This window comes from Silene latifolia, chromosome 11 (assembly GCF_048544455.1).
Source record: "Silene latifolia isolate original U9 population chromosome 11, ASM4854445v1, whole genome shotgun sequence".
NCBI classification, from domain to species: domain Eukaryota; kingdom Viridiplantae; phylum Streptophyta; class Magnoliopsida; order Caryophyllales; family Caryophyllaceae; genus Silene; species Silene latifolia.
In genome coordinates, this window is record NC_133536.1 from 8,404,950 (window position 1) to 8,422,452 (window position 17,503).

The window sequence follows — 17,503 nt, forward strand, 5'->3', positions numbered from 1 at the left end:
TCATGCAGTAAATATTGACGGGTGAGGTGAGTGAATGAAGAGACTAAGGGAGGAATAGTGGGTTACTGGGCTCTCCGCTCTTGCACAAATTCTTGTTTGAGACAGTCAAATAGTAAGAATAAGACAAAAATAGAATGCATGAAAAAAATAAAAAGTAAAATATGTCTTATATACTTTAGCACTGATACTTTAGTAGGATGATATTTAATCTGTTTTATTATTGTTAAGACTTTAAGATAGACACCTCTATCTTAAAGAGGGGCTAACTCGAGCCCATTTTTTCTCCATTTCCTAAAAAGAAATGGAGAGTCAAGTTCCTATTAATGGTCCGGATTGCATTTGGACAAATATCTAACCGTTCTAAATTTACGCGTAAAAATAAAGGAAAATGAGAATGAAATCAGAGATTATTAAGAGATTGTGAAGGAAATGGGGAGAAAGGAAATGGAGAGGATCCATTTCCGGCTAACTCGTAGTCTTGTAGTAACTCTGTAGCAGCATCATGAAAGGCCAGCATTTCTTGTTTATGAAGCCACGCAAAATATGCAGTGATTTTGCTCAGTAACCTATCCAACTTCCCAGTGTCATTCTATTCCCTCAAATATATTCGAGCAACTCAACTGTACACTTTTGCTGAATTTAATGCATTTGTGTATGCCTCGCCTCATACGTTCTTCAGTCTTTCTATATGGGGTTTTGTACAATTTGTTGATGCATGGACACGCTATCCACTCGACACACACCAAGATATCAATACTCGATTAAATATTTGAGGACGGTTGTGGATATGGGCCACCCGCGTCGCGCGCACTCGCGCGTTGGTTTCGAGGCGGCGACACTTCTCCCACGGAACCTTGGTTTACCAAAGCAAGTCATGGGCCGTTACCGATTTGTGAGACATTGAAACCGGTGAAAGGTTGAATGAGCCTGCATTTGTGGAGTCGCCACCAATTTATTGTGGAAAAATTGGAAACCGTTCGAATACCTCGTGTCATGTAAGGCTAAAATAAACTCATTTAAAATCCACACTTTAATCCCCCTCATTTCAAATCTTTATTTCATTTTGCTAAATTTAAAATGATTCATTTCGAATTAAATTCTTGTTGCCAAACACTCCCTAATAGAATTTCAATCACCATTAATTACAGACAAATTACACAAACACAAACTTCTTCTATGAAATAGTCAACACCTAAAATGATCATGCAACTCCACATTTTCATCTTCATTGATCTCCATATGAACGACTTTCCTTCTTTGCTCCACTAATGGTCCATACACCCAACTACAATACATGTAATAAAGTATGTTTAAGAAGCTTAATATAGCAAGAAGCCAATAGTAATAGTCATAGTGACCTTTATTTACATTGCTTGTTATCCAACCCTCCTTACCATTCTTTCGAGTAACACCGTCCAGGACGTTCATTATTAAGCTCGCGATCAAGCTTCCAAATGCCATGCCTACGCCGAATAGAGAAGTTGCTATACTTGACATGTTCTTGGGGAGCTCGGAGTAATAAAACTCGGTTTGTCCGATACCATTGAACGCCTCGGCTAAGCCAACAAAGACATAATGAGGAATGGTCCACATAGCGGACATTTTGAGTACCGCTTGTGGATTGTTTTCGAAGCCCTCAGTTATGGCTTTTTGCCTCCGGATGCTCTCTACAATTGCGGCAGCTACCATGGACATTGAGGAGCAGAAGAGGCCAATACCCATTCTTAGTTTTACGCTAAGGCGGACAGGCTTTCCGCAAACTTTTGAGGCCAATGGAAGGAGAACTCGATCATAGATTGGAATCCAGATTACTATGACAACGACGATGAATGTCTTTGAAAGAGAAGGTGGGATTTGAACTTTGGGCCTAAGTGCTGTCCATTGTCTTTGCTAAACACGGGGAATGAACCTACACTCGTGGTTACGGACATCATGATAGACGCTGACCAAATCGGAATGACTCTGAGAAGGGATTTTAAACCTTCAACTTCCTCGACTGTGGTAAGTCGCCACGGATTAATGGCCAGTCCATCAGGGCCAATGTCTTGGTCAGGATCCTTAATGATGCAAGCTTTATTAAAAAACCTAAAACCACATTAGATTACATGATTAAACGCGAAAGAACGATACTTAAAAGGCATAAGACATCGTGTTTGTAAATTGTAAGATGAAAATTAAACCTTAATCTGCTACTCGGTAAGGATGCTTCACATTCCTTACTTTGATAATAATGCACATTTGTTCCGTCAGCCAAATAACTCATTCTCCGGTTCTTAAAAGCTGCAACAATGACTTGCGCCACACTTGAAAATAAACTTTTCTTTACCTTGAATATCAAATAATGCCGAGAAGCAAGGAAAAAGGAAAGAGCGGATATGAGCATTAGAATGACGGGGATTCCAAACCCTATCCTCCAACCGAAATGATCTTGAATATAGACAACCACCGTCAATGCGAAAACAATAGAGAGACAAGCACATGCATAGTAAAAATTGAAGAAGGTTTCAAGAACCCTCTTATTATTATTAGGACTATCCCTTTGATCCACTTGATCAGCACCAAATGCCTGTGAGCAAGGCCTAACGCCACCGGCTCCAATCGACGTGAGAGCAAAAGCAATGATTAGAAGCGTATACTGCCCTATTGTCGGCGATTGACATTTGTTGGCTAATGGGTTGCACGGTGGAGGCTTTGCTTGTGGAATAATTGTTGTCATCCACAGTGTAATCATCCCCTATATATTAAGAATTCATCACTAAAACAGTGTTGGAAATAGACATCCGATGTAATAAGCATCCTGATGGAGGTTGTTGGAAATATAAGGTCTTTATAGGGGCGAAGATATATTGAGAAAATATATGTTGTTGTGTCGTGGTATGGAGGCCACTGAATGAGAAACGAAATCGCCCGACTACCGACTACGGTACAAATCGATATAGGCGTCGTCCCCAAGGTCACACAACACTCCTAAAAGTTGTGTACTCGACTATTAGGAGTTAGAACTCATATGGTATGCTCAAAATTAACATAGAGAAATAGAAAATAATATATGAAGATGTGCATCTCAAATGACTACAGTTCTCATATTTATAGTGGTTAATTAGCACCATAACCACAAAGTTAGTGCCTAATCACAATCATAAACATGGGCCAAAAACATGGAGTTAGTGGCAATAAACATGCAAGTAGTGGTGAAGTGCTTTTACGAGGTAATGGAAGACATCTCTCTAATACAATGTACTCCCTTCTATTCTCTATTTTCTTCCCTATTTCCTAAAACGGATTATTCAGGTTTTCTTCCCCTTTCCTTTTTTGAAAACTTTTAATCTTATTTTATTCATTCCTCTCTCCTATCACCAAACCCCACCCAACTCACAATTCCTTATTTAATTCATAATTATTCATTTCTCTCTCTGTTAGAACACATTAGATTGATGATGCCAAGTCCCCTTGTTATTTGATTGTTTGCTTTTAGTTGAAATAATTAGTGAATGAAGCAATCAAATGGACTTTCAACAATGATTCAAGATGATCAAGTCAATCAAGGAAGACAAGACAATGTTACTTTCCAAAGCCATAGTCGATATATGTAAGAGTAAGTGTAACATTCTCATTTAAGTCAAGTAATGGCAAAACCATGCAAACGGCATCTGCATCACCGTGGTTTCGGTACTATCATACGGAGGAGTTTTCGTCCAAATGTTTTTAAGTGTCAAAACTTTGCAAACTTTAAACCTTAAACATTTGAATTTTCAGAAACTTGAAAACAATCTGAAATTTTGGAGTCACAAGCCCACTTGACTAAGCCTCTAGATTTGTGCAAACACCTTTTACCAAAATGGCAAAAAAGACTTGTCAAACTTCTAAAGTAAGAAAGGCTTTTTGCCATTTTGATAAATTGTCACATGTTGAGTGTAGAAGCTTAAGTTTTTCGATTTCTTAAGCCCCAAGCCTATAAGTCTAACACTTACCATCACTCAAAGCTATTATTTATATATTGGATTTAATTCTTCAAAGTGTACTTACCTAAGACTAAATCCACTATAAATAGAGTGTCTTAGTCACATTTATTTCTTAAGACTTCCAAAGCATTTATTGTAAAAACCTTGCAAATCATTTGTGCATTAAAAGCTTTATTCTTCAAGCATTTGCAAAACGTTTTTCTGGTTTTAAGTCTTCAAAATTGTTTCGAAAAAAGGCTGTAAAACCTCCAAGTATCAGTTCATTTGTCTTTGTGACATGATGAGTTTGTTCCATGATTCTCGTGTTAGATCTTCATTGTAATCTCCATGTTCATTTAAGTGAACTCTTGAGATTCAAGATTCTGTAACACCTTGAGATAGAACCCATAAACTCTTGAAGCGGAGTAGCTTTAAGTTTGAGTGCAACCGGAGTAGGTTGGCGAGTTATTTTCATTGTAAGGGGTTTAGTAAGTTTGAGTAAATTTCTAAACAAGCAATAAAATAACGGTTGGACGTAGGCCTCGGAGTAGAGGCTGAACCAATTTTTAAAATGTCGTTTGTTTGTTCATTTACTTTTACGTTCTTCCACTTTGCTATTTCTCGCATGTACTTAATCAAGTTCTGTGTCACAATCACCTATACCGTGACATAGAACTGCTGTACCTTCTTGTGAACTTACCTTCAATTAAGTTTCTCAAGTCTTGTACTTCTTTATTCTTAGCTTAAAGTAGTTAATTAACTAAGTTAAGAATAAAATTTTTAAAAGGTACACCTAATTCACCCCCTCCCCCTCTTAGGTGTTAATCGTTCTTAACTCTTCAATTGGTATCAGAGCCTTGTGCTCTTGATATTGGTTAAATCCAAAGAGTTGATCCTATAGTTATGGACGATTCAAAACACACTAAGTATCCCATTTTCAAGGGAGAAAACTATGCCTGGTGGAAACATCGCATGGAGCACTATGTCAAAAGTGCGGACTATGAATGTTGGTTAATCATTCAAAAGGGTCCCCTCAAAATCGAAGTGACTAATGCTGATGGCACTAGCTCCTTGAAAAGTGAGGATAAGTATGTTGAGGCCGACTATAAGAAAATCGAGAAAAACTCTAAGGCCATGTCCATTCTTCAATATGGGATCGGTGACCAAGAGATAAATCGTATATCTGGATGTGCTTCGGCCAAAGAGATTTGGGACACCCTAAACCTTGCCTATGAGGGAACGTCACAAGTCAAAAAATACCGTATTGATCTTCTCATGCAACAATATGAGATGTTCAATATGGAACGAGATGAGTCAATTAATAGTTTGTCTTCACGTTTTTCTAGTATTGTCAATGACCTTAAGAGTTTAGGTAGGAGTTTTCAATCCAGGATTTAGTTCGTAAAATCCTTCGTAGCCTAAGCGAAAAGTGGCAGAAGGTTACGGCTATTGAGGAAGCTAAGGACCTTTCATTGCTCACCCTTGATGAACTTATGGGCTCACTTATGGCTCATGAGTTAACTCTCATGAAGCGTTCTAGTGAAAGCTCTAAAGGGAAAGGACTCGCTCTTAATGCTCTCTCAAGTGATGAGGAGGATGAAGATGATGAGTTTGCAATGTTCACTAAAAACATTGTAGGCATGATCAATGGTCGAAACTCTCAAATGTATAGCAACAACTCTAGTAAACGCCGTTTTCCTAAGAGAAGATCTAACTCCACCGTTGGTTGCTTTAAATGTGGTGACAAAGGTCACCAAATCAAAGAATGCCCAAAGTGGAACGATATCAAATCTAAGGAAAAACGTGACTTTGCAAAACGTGATTATAAAAACAAGGTAATGACTGCTATTTGGGGCATGTCTGATTCTCAAGAGGACGATGTCCTTGAGGATGAATTAGACGCCAAACTTAGCATCTCGTCTAGTTCCTCAAAAAATGCTTCCAAATCATCAAAGAAAGAAGACATCAAATGTCTTATGGCTCACTCCGTGGATTCAGACTCTGATTCAGACCATGAGGTAATTAAGCTCAAGAAAAAGGTTCGATCTTTCTCTAAAGACAAAGTTTGTCTCCTCCTAGATCAATTCATAGATAAATGTCGTGTCCAAACTAATAAGTTGGAAGCTATGCAAATTGAAATTGAGGACATAGCTGAGGAAAATGTAGTCCTTAAAGAAAGTCTAAATGAAAATGATCAACCTAGTTCCATGTTAGGTCTTGAAAAGGAAATCAAAAGCTTCAAAACAAAATCTGTTTTTAGCCAACAAAGTTGATGAAACTAGTGCAACAGATCCCTGTACTGTTGCATCCAGTTCTCAAGGAAATGTGTCATCACTAACACAAGAACGCGACCAACTTTTGATTAACTTAGCTACTTGTCACAACGAAAAAGATGATCTTGTTAAGATTGCTGAAATGTTAAATGATGAGTCTAGTCATGTCAAAAGTGCCTTAGAACGAGCTCAAAAATTAAATGATGACCTTCTTGCTCAAATTGAGATGTTAAAAGAGTTGAAGCAGGACTCATGCCACGAGGTCTCTCTTGTGGCATCCGATTCAAGAAAAGAAATAGATACTCTTTCGAAATCGTGTCTTCCTTAACTAAGGAACGTGAAACTCTTCTAGCCGACCTCAAATTGTGTCAAAGGGATAATAAACAATTGGAACAAATTGGAATGTTACTTAGTGATGAAGCAAGACTTGCAAAACAAGCTTTCGACAATTTAGGTAAATTGAATCTTAATCATCTTGCTAAAATCGAAACATTAACTAAAGAGCTAGATGAGGCTAAGATGTTCTACTTAAAATGGGAAGGAAGTCAGAATGTTTTGGAGTTTCTCTTAAAACAATCACAAGAATATGAAAAATTTGCAAAGAATCTTTGGACTTGGTTTCAAATGCTGTGATGAGCACACACTTTGTTGCACTCGAAACCAGGATCCAAGTCAAACCGACTTAGAAGAAGAAAGTATCTTTGGTCTTCCGAGTACATCATTTGTAACTATTGTGGCAAAACAGGTCATGAGTTTAATGGTTGTGACAAAAGAGTCCGTGACTTAGAAAGAAACACTAATAATGCTAAACAAGTGTGGATAAAGAAAGAGAAAATCAAAGAGGTCGTTGTCAAGAAGGAGCCCAAACTTGTTTGGGTTCCTAAACTAAATGTTTGATTTCTTATAGGCATTAGTGAGGGGCAGCAGCAATTGGTACTTAGACAGTGGATGCTCTCGTCACATGACGGGAGATGAAAACCAATTCCTCTCGCTAGAAGCCTACGATGGTGGCATGGTGACTTTTGGCGACAACAAGAAAGGTGAAATCATTGGTATTGGAAAAGTTGGTAAGTCAAAGTCATTATGCGTGGACAAAGTGTTGCTTGTCAAAGGTTTGAAACACAATCTCTTGAGCATTTCACAACTTTGTGATCGAGGTAATATTGTTGAATTTCTTGCTAGTGAATGTAGAATCATCAATGGAAAAACTAGAGAACTCATACTTGAAGGTAAACGTGTCAAAGATGTCTACATGACTAATTTGTATGCATTATCGGGTCAATCACTATCATGCATGAGTGTTCAAAAGAACGACCCTTGGCTTTGGCACAAACGACTTGGTCATGTAAATGCTAAGACCCTTAACACCCTCAAGAGACTTGATCTAGTTGACGGCATTCCTAACATTAAATTCGAATTCAAATCACTTTGCGATGATTGTGTTAAAGGAAAACAAGTTAAGTGCTCTTTTAAATCCAAAAAGGTTGTTAGTACTTCCCTACCTCTTGAACTCATTCATATTGACCTATGTGGACCCATGCGAGTTGTGAGTAGAGGTGGAAGTCGCTTTATTTGTGTCATTGTAGATGACTTCACAAGATTTGTTTGGCTTCTCTTCTTAAGTTCTAAGGATCAAACATTTGATGAATTCTTAATTTGGGTCAAAAAGGTTCAAAACAAATTTGGTTATAAACTTGTCTCATTGAGATCCGACCATGGAACCGAATTTGAGAACTCGTCATTTGAGTCTTATTGTAATGAGTATGGTGTTAGTCACAACTTTTCGGCCGCAAGAACCCCACAACAAAATGGGGTTGTGGAACGAATGAATCGAACTCTTGAAAATATGGCTAGGACCATGCTCATTAGCTCTAAGGTTCCTAAGAACTTTTGGGCCGAAGCCGTAAACACATCTTGTTATATTTACAACCGTGTCATGATTAGAAAAATCATTGAGAAAACTCCCTATGAACTACTACGAGGAAGAAAACCTAATCTTTCACACTTAAAATGCTTTGGTAGTAAATGCTTTGTGCACAACAATGGAAAAGACAACCTTGGCAAATTTGATGCTCGTAGTGATGAAGGAGTTTTTGTTGGTTATTCCGATCATAGTAAAGCCTATAAAGTTTATAACAAAAGGACCATGAAAATGGAAGAAAGCGTTCATGTAATATTTGACGAATCTAGCCTTTTTGTGTCAAATACACAGGTTGATGATGAGGATGATGAATATGATGATGATTTTGAGATTGGTATGATACGACATGAAATGGATCAAGTGGTAGAAGAAGGCCGAGCAACGGTTGGAGCCACTTTGTTGCATGAGGAGGATGCGCAAAATTTAGGGGGAACTAATCGTCCTCCTACACAAGATGATGCTACCTCATCCAGGGGGAACAAGGATGGTGAAGAACAACCCAACCTAATCATAAATGAACCGCAATCACCTCCTTCAAAGAATCCTCATGCAACAGTCCCCTCTACTGTTGCAGACGAACAAACCAAATCTTCTAACTCACTTATCCCAAAGAAATGGAAACACCAAAGCTCACATCCCTTATCAAACTTGACCAGTGACCTAACCTCTGGAATAAAAACCAGATCATCGCTCCAAAATTTCTGTGCACACAATGCCTTCATCTCAAAAATCGAACTGAGACCATGTCACAAAGTAGCCTTGATCGATGAATCTTTGGATGATTGCAATGCAAGAGGAATGGAGCAATTCGAAAGGAACAAGGTATGGCATCTTGTCCCTAGGCCCTCCCAACGTCATCGTAATTGGTACACGGTGGGTCTTTCGCAATAAGCTAGATGATGTTGGAGAAATCGTAAGGAATAAAGCTAGACTAGTGGTGCAAGGTTTTAACCAACAAGAAGGAATTGATTACGATGAAACCTTTGCACCGGTAGCTAGGCTTGAAGCCATACGAATGCTTGTAGCTTTTGCGTCTTTTCATGGTATAAAGCTTTTTCAAATGGATGTCAAAACAGCATTTTTAAATGGATACCTTGATGAAGAAGTGTTCGTTGAACAACCTCCGGGCTTTATAAACAACGAGTTTCCCAACCACGTTTTTAAACTAGATAAAGCACTCTATGGTTTAAAACAGGCTCCTAGGGCTTGGTATGATAGGCTTTCAAAGTTTCTATTGGAAAATGGTTTCATACGTGGGTCCGTGGATAAAACGTTGTTTATCAAGTCACAAGGAAATGAATCGTTGCTTGTGCAAGTATATGTCGATGACATTATTTTTGGTGCAACTAACAATGTTCTTTATAAGTACTTTTTCGATTTGATGACTTCGAATTTGAAATGAGTATGATGGGAGAACTTGGATTCTTTCTTGGTCTTCAAATCAAACAATGTGAAAATGGAACGATGATTCACCAACAAAAGTACTTAAAAGAAATGTTAAGTAAGTTTGGGTTAAGCGATTCTAAACCTATGCCTACACCAATGGTGCCTAAAAACAAGCTTGATAAGGACGAAAATGGTAAGAGCATTAGCGAAAAGATTTATCGAGGTATGATCGGTTCCTTACTTTACTTAACCGCTAGTCGACCCGACATACAATGTAGTGTGTGTGCTTGTGCCCGTTTCCAAGCAAATCCTAAGGAATCTCATTTCAAAGCCGTCAAACGGATTTTTAGGTATTTGATTGGAACACAAGGGTTATATCTTTGGTACCCAACTCACTACGAACTTGATCTTGTAGGTTTTTCGGATGCGGACTATGCCGGTGACACATTGGATAGGAAAAGCACTTCGGGCATTGCTACCTTCCTAGGACCGTGTCTCATTTCATGGGCTTCGAAGAAGCAAAACACCGTTGCATTATCCACGGCCGAAAGCGAATATGTGAGTGCCGCTCTATGTTGTGCACAAATTCTTTGGGTACGTCAACAATTGCATGATTATGGCCTTACTTTCGAGACTACCCCTATTTTTTGTGACAACACTAGTGCGATTAATATATCAAAGAATCCTATACAACACTCACGAACTAAACACATCGACATACGACATCATTTTCTACGTGATCAAGTTGAGAAAGGTCATATTTGTCTAAGCTTTTGTAAAACGGAAAATCAAATTGCGGACATTCTTACAAAACCGTTAGAAAGAGAACAATTCGAAAGACTTCGGTCGGAAATTGGTTTATTAGGTGACATACCGCTAAATTAAAATTACGTTTTCCAATGATTGATTAGAGGGAGGAATTACATGTAATTAAATGTTAGCTAATATGGTAGAGTGCATGCAAATGTCGAACAAATATGACTGACAACCGTATGAGTGCACTTAAGTTGTTTTTACATTGAGCCTCCAAAATCACTTTATGTCCCATCATTCCTATAAACCTACACCCTAGCCTCACTCTATCAACACTCAACCGTCCCTTCACCTAGATTAATTACACCAACCTATCATTTATATCCATGTTTCCACTAAATGCTCTCCATTACCCACTAAATAAACAACCACCCTTACCTTTTTCGGATTCCCAAAACCAAAACCGCCATTTAACCTCCCTTTTATCCTCTCTCTTAAAAAATGCCTCCAAGACTCTCAAAGGAATTACTTCAACTCAGAAATTCATTTAACCCAAAATACATTGCCAAGAAAAAGATGGCTCCCAAAACCGCTGCAAAACCTGATGAAACCATCTCTACCACGGCTAAGCCAACTGTTGCACGAAAGAAGACAACCGCCAAAAGGGGCGGTGGTCGTGGCAGAGGAGGAAGAAGTAGGAATCCTCCTATTTCTCTTCAATTAGATGCTGAGGTGGACATTGACACCGATGAAGAAGACTCCGGTTCTAAGGGAACCAAAAAGAATGAAGATATTCAAAGATCAAGTGATGGTGTCGAAACAAGTGAAAAGGGAGATCACTCAAGTGAGATGAAAGAGGGGGAACTTGAAGGTGAGAAATCAAAAGAGGGAAAAGAAAGTAAGGAAAAATCAGAGGGAAACAAAGAAAAGGAAAGTGAAGAAAAATTAGAGGGAGACAGAGAAAAGGAAAGTGAGGAAAAATCAAAAGAGAATCAAGGGGACACAAAAGAAAAGGAAAAGAAGGAGAAGAGTGACGATGAGAAAGATGTTGTTGAAAAGAATGATGATGATGTACTCTTAAAGGATTTGGTAAGTGACTCTCTAGAGAAGGATAAGAGGAGTGAGATTGATGCAACGGAGGCCTCCACTGTTGAAAGGGAAATCGGTTCCATTCGAAAAAATCGATTATGAAGTTGTTGATGTTGAAGATCGTGATGATGCCACAGTGGTGTTTGATGATGGACTTGACCCATTGTTCTCAAAACCCGCATCACGAACCCGGTCCAAGAGAAAGATGCTTGAAATATTTGGTGATGATGACGAGGATGTGACCCCGGAGGCATCCCCTCCAAAACCCAAGGTTACTCAAAGAAAAAGGGGATCCGGGTCAAAAACCAAAGCAACCAAAAGGGCTCGTTATCATCGGGATTTGCCGAGCATAGATGAAAATGAGATCATTGAGGAGAAGGTTCCTCTCAACACATGCATGGATCTTGTTATTGCTCCCTTTGCCGAATCATTCAAAAATGACATCTTCAACCATCTTAATTCTCTCGATCTCCCGGAGGAGATCTTCAAGATATGCCACGGTACACTGATTTGTTGCTTCCACAGTGGAAGACGTTATAAGAAATCTTGGTATGACATCTCTCCTGCTTTTAAATATTTCAAAGAGGCTATGTATGCATTGGGGTTGGGTGAATTTGTTGGACAAATATAGTCCCATGTATTTGTCCGAAATCATCCAATTCTATGCAACAGTCAAGGTAGATGTTGAATCTGGAACTCTCTCTGCCTTTATCAATCAGAAACCCTTTGTCCTAACAATCAACCAACTTGCTGCCCATCTGGATATTTGTGATGTCGGGCTTACCTCCTTCCCCAAACGTGATTGGGGTGAAATTGATGAGGTTACCTCTACCCAAGTCATGAAGGTTCTTCGACCTCATGATGACGATGGCCCTACCAACATATATGCCTTTGAATTAACCGCACCCATCCGGTTCATCTTCAACCTGGTTTTTCGTAACCTTGTCCCTTCCAACAATAGCCGTGGGAGATGTTCTCTTCTTGACATGCTCCTAATTCATCACATTGTTAAGCACAAACCCATTAGCCTTCCTCGCCTTATGTTTCACCGAATACTTGAGATGTCCACTGAGTTCCAAAGCGGCAACTTTGACAAAAATGCCGTAGTTCCTTATGGTATGTGGCTCTCGATAATTTTTATGAGGGAAGGATTAGTGTTGAAGGGAAGCCCTGCTATTGAGAAATTAAGTGATGAGATGACACCGGGTCTTCTTTCTCGGATGAACTTGGAGATTAAGAATGGCAAATTGGAAAGGAAGAATCAGTCGGGTTCTACAGTGGGTTCTACCGTTGAAATGGGTGTGGTCCTTGCAAAGTTGGATGAGCTCCTTGGGATTGTGAACCGGTTGGTCAAAGAACAGGGTAAGTTGAGGGATGAAGTTGGTGATCTTCGCACCATGATTGAAGATCTCCTTGAACGTTTTCAGAATGCCTCCTAAACTCATGCCTCTTTAACCCGTTTCTCCTCTTGAACTTTGGCTCTTTGTTTCGTTTTAAGACACTCTCTTGCACCTTCGGTTGTTTGTTTTTATCTTGCTTGAACTATTTGCGTGTGTTTTAATCGTGTTGCTTGCCTTTTGAACATGTTTTCTCCTCCTTTGACGATGTCAAGAGGGGGAAGTAGTTTAATTATGCCATGTGTGATCTTCTAACTCTTAGGCTAACGTTCACCTTAATTATGTCTTAGCTTCCATGATTAGATGTTTTACTTTGGCCAAGCATGTTGCACCCTTCGAATACCTTGATCATGTTTATTAATTATGTTTATGTTGAAATTGACCAAAGACCGACTAACCATGGGCTATGGGGGAATATCACACATGTTTGGACTTGTCATCATCAAAGGGGGAATTTGTTAGAACACATTAGATTGATGATGTCAAGTCCCCTTGTTATTTGATTGTTTGCTTTTAGTTGAAATAATTAGTGAATGAAGCAATCAAATGGACTTTCAAAAATGATTCAAGATGATCAAGTCAATCAAGGAAGACAAGACAATGTTACTTTCCAAAGCCATAGTCGATATATGTAAGAGTAAGTGTAACATTCTCATTTAAGTCAAGTAATGGCAAAACCATGCAAACGATGATCTGTTGCATCGTGGTTTGGTACTATCATACGGAGGAGTTTTCGTCCAAATGTTTTTAAGTGTCAAAACTTTGCAAACTTTAAACCTTAAACATTTGAATTTTCAGAAACTTGAAAACAATCTGAAATTTTGGAGTCACAAGCCCACTTGACTAAGCCTCTAGATTTGTGCAAACACCTTTTACCAAAATGGCAAAAAAAGACTTGTCAAACTTCTAAAGTAAGAAAGGCTTTTTGCCATTTTGATAAATTGTCACATGTTGAGTGTAGAAGCTTAAGTTTTACGATTTCTTAAGCCCCAAGCCTATAAGTCTAACACTTACCATCACTCAAAGCTATTATTTATATATTGGATTTAATTCTTCAAAGTGTACTTACCTAAGACTAAATCCACTATAAATAGAGTGTCTTAGTCACATTTATTTCTTAAGACTTCCAAAGCATTTATTGTAAAAACCTTGCAAATCATTTGTGCATTAAAAGCTTTATTCTTCAAGCATTTGCAAAACGTTTTCCGGTTTTAAGTCTTCAAAATTGTTTTCGAAAAAAGTCAGTAAAACCTCCAAGTATCGGTTCATTTGATCTTTGTGACATGATGAGTTTGTTCCATGATTCTCGTGTTAGATCTTCATTGTAATCTCCATGTTCATTTAAGTGAACTCTTGAGATTCAAGATTCTGTAACACCTTGAGATAGAACCCATAAACTCTTGAAGCGGAGTAGCTTTAAGTTTGAGTGCAACCGGAGTAGGTTGGCGAGTTATTTTCATTGTAAGGGGTTTAGTAAGTTTGAGTAAATTTCTAAACAAGCAATAAAATAACGGTTGGACGTAGGCCTCGGAGTAGAGGCTGAACCAATTTTTAAAATGTCGTTTGTTTGTTCATTTACTTTTACGTTCTTCCACTTTGCTATTTCTCGCATGTACTTAATCAAGTTACGTGTCACAATCACCTATATCGTGACATAGAACTCAGACCTTCTTGTGAACTTACCTTCAATTAAGTTTCTCAAGTCTTGTACTTCTTTATTCTTAGCTTAAAGTAGTTAATTAACTAAGTTAAGAATAAAATTTTTAAAAGGTACACCTAATTCACCCCCTTCCCCTCTTAGGTGTTAATTGTTATTAACTCTTCACTCTCCTATCACCAAACCCCACCCAACTCACAATTCCTTATTTTATTCATTCCTCTCTCCTATCACCAAACCCCACCCAACTCACAATTCCTTATTTTATTCATTCCTCTCTCCTATCACCAAACCCCACCCAATTCACAATTCATATTTTATTCTCTTCCTTAAATATTGTGCCCCATCCAAAGGGGAAGAAAAAGAAGAATAGGAGGGAGTATTTAGATAACATTACTAGCCTTAGCATTACTTCCAACAGAGATCACTGGACACAAATATTGATAGACATCACACTCGTGTTACATAACCCGACTGTTTGGGATGACGATGAAAGTGAGTATTTGGTCCAAAACAAGTTATTACGCCATATATTCTAACAAGTAATAACCCCACTTCAGCCAAAGTTCATGTAAGACCCAAAAAGGAAAAAACACTTCTCCTGCATTTCATTAAATTGCAATTAATTTGGGATGTGGTCTGATGCAATTATGTTAGCATTATACATGTAAATATGTAATCATCTTGATGTACGGTTTTACACATATGTCAGATAAACCTATGTGTCAATATGAGAACGATGTATGCATACAAGTGTCACGGTTCAAATATATACTCCGTATTGTTTACCACAATTGCTATCTACCTTTTTTTTTACTTTCTTCTCTCACAATCACTTAAAACATTATATATTTCAGCGCGTCTTGCTTTAGACGGCTGTTTCCCGTCTGAAATAAGACGGACAACATGTTATCATTTTACAATAAATTGTTGTTATTTTCTGATAACATGTTACCATTATTTTTCATATCATTTTCAGGGTAAAAAGTAACACCTCTAGTGATAACATTTTGTGGACTAAATGGTTACATTCTCTTAAAAAATGGCAACATTTTGTCGGTCTTATTTCGGACGGGAAAACAGGCCGTCTGAAATAAGAATTTGCATATATATTTTGCTTCATGCGCTTACCTTCAGACCCACACAATATATATTACTTCTTCCGTCCCGGTCATTTGTTTATCTTTACTTATTAATCTGTTATATGAACAGTTTTGCACATTAGTGATTATCGTTCCTTAGAGCACATGTTACAAAAATCGATAAAATAAGCAATCAAAATAGTAATCGAAATTTATACAACTGTGGAGAGTGAAGGAAATTACCAAGAGACTGATAATGGAACCAATACCAATAGTTAGGAATCGACCCGCGAAAGAATCAGCAATAAATGCACCAACAAGGGGCAAGAAATTGTTAGCTGCATTCCAAATGTAGAGCAAATTCTGTGCTTTTGTAACACTCATTTTGTAATCTGTCATCAAGTATATGATCATGTTTGGCATCAACCCATAACTCGCCACCTTCTCAAACGACTCATTTGCTGCATGTACATGCATTCATTAATCAAACTCATCACTAATGCATGATTTAAATGTTTCAAACATTATGCATGATAGATAAATCATTATATTTAGTGTTTTTCTAACGTGTGCCCTTAGTGCACATATTAATAACCTAAATGTGGTAAGATTTGCAAGAGATTCTCATCAAATATTCAAGTATAAACTCATTTTTACCATAATTAGTGAGAATATCTCTTGTAAATCTTACCATATTAAGGTTATTAATGTGTGCCCTTAGGGCACACGTTAGAAAAACCCATATATTTATATCCTATTACGCCCCTTCACTCGAATGTCTATTGGGATTGAAGAGTGGTTAGTGTAGAGGCTCTCCCTACGCCCCCTAACTCGAATTCCCATTAGGCTTGAAGAGTGGTTAGTGCACAGGCTCTCTCGTACAGTATGCTGAAATTCCACCGTGAGTTATTGGGGTTGCCAAGATTCGAAACCGTGACCTTTGGTCACGCTGGCTCTGATACCATGATAAATGAACCATAACCAAAACCTTAAGTTGATGATTGAGGCCAAACTATTATATTTATGTCCTATTAATGCATATGCACATCTATTAATAAATATTGTGCTCCATTTGAGTATATATGAGGATATAAGTTTACACAGTTAATCCTGTTTAAAACCGTCTTAAAACTTGTAACAATCTCTCTCCATTTCTTTGATAACTTTCACTTACAAAGTCACATTTTTTAAGAGAAATAATATAGGTGGGTCATGTACATGTGAACGAAGTATAAAATCCTAAAAGAAGGTAGTGGAAAATATCAAAGAAATGTAAAAAACAAAAAGTGGAAAAAAATGAATGAAAATGAGGGAGTATTAGTGTATTACAATATTATTACTCTTTCTGTTACGCTCATTTGTTTACCTATTACTTCCTCCATTTCAATCATTTCTATACATTTTAAGATTAATCTTTTAAAAAAATGAATGAAATCTAATTGCATTATTATCCACTTGTCATTCACTAATTACAACTGCAAATGATTCACCTCCTATCGTTTGGGTCTTTGCTTATCGTTTGGGTCTTTGTTTCAAAAGCAAAGGTAAATAAACGGTGAGGGCGGAGGAAGTACATGCATATTACAGAATCATATAACATGATCACTATAGCTATGTAGACTGGACTGTGTAACATAGGGAAAAAAGCTTAAGACGGTTTTAAATGTGAATTTGTAACGTTTAAATACCTATGATGAATGGTAAAGTGATAAAGCCACCCTTTTTGTTGATGGAGGAGTCTTGTTTATGATCTTGGTTCATCTTTAGGTCTTCTTCACTTGTCTCCATTATAAATACTTATAAAGAAGATAAAAAGTTTGATATATTGATCAGAAAGAGAGAGGGCGAAGTAAGGAAACTTCTTAAAAATTTGTGTTGCTAACATGACTAACATGGGTAAGTACTTAAATATGGTGAATTTTACTTCGTTTCTTTCCGTTTTTACTGTTTGAAGTACTCTCTTTCATCATTTGTTTACCTATTTTATTTTGATTGTCTCAGTTA

At 37.7% G+C, this 17,503-nt stretch overlaps 1 pseudogene; it reads right to left on the reverse strand.

Moving 5' to 3' along the window:
• Positions 1 to 1,040: 1,040 nt before the first annotated feature.
• On the reverse strand, positions 1,041 to 17,379 carry LOC141612678 (protein NRT1/ PTR FAMILY 1.2-like; annotated as a pseudogene).
• Between the last annotated feature and the right edge of the window lie 124 nt (positions 17,380 to 17,503).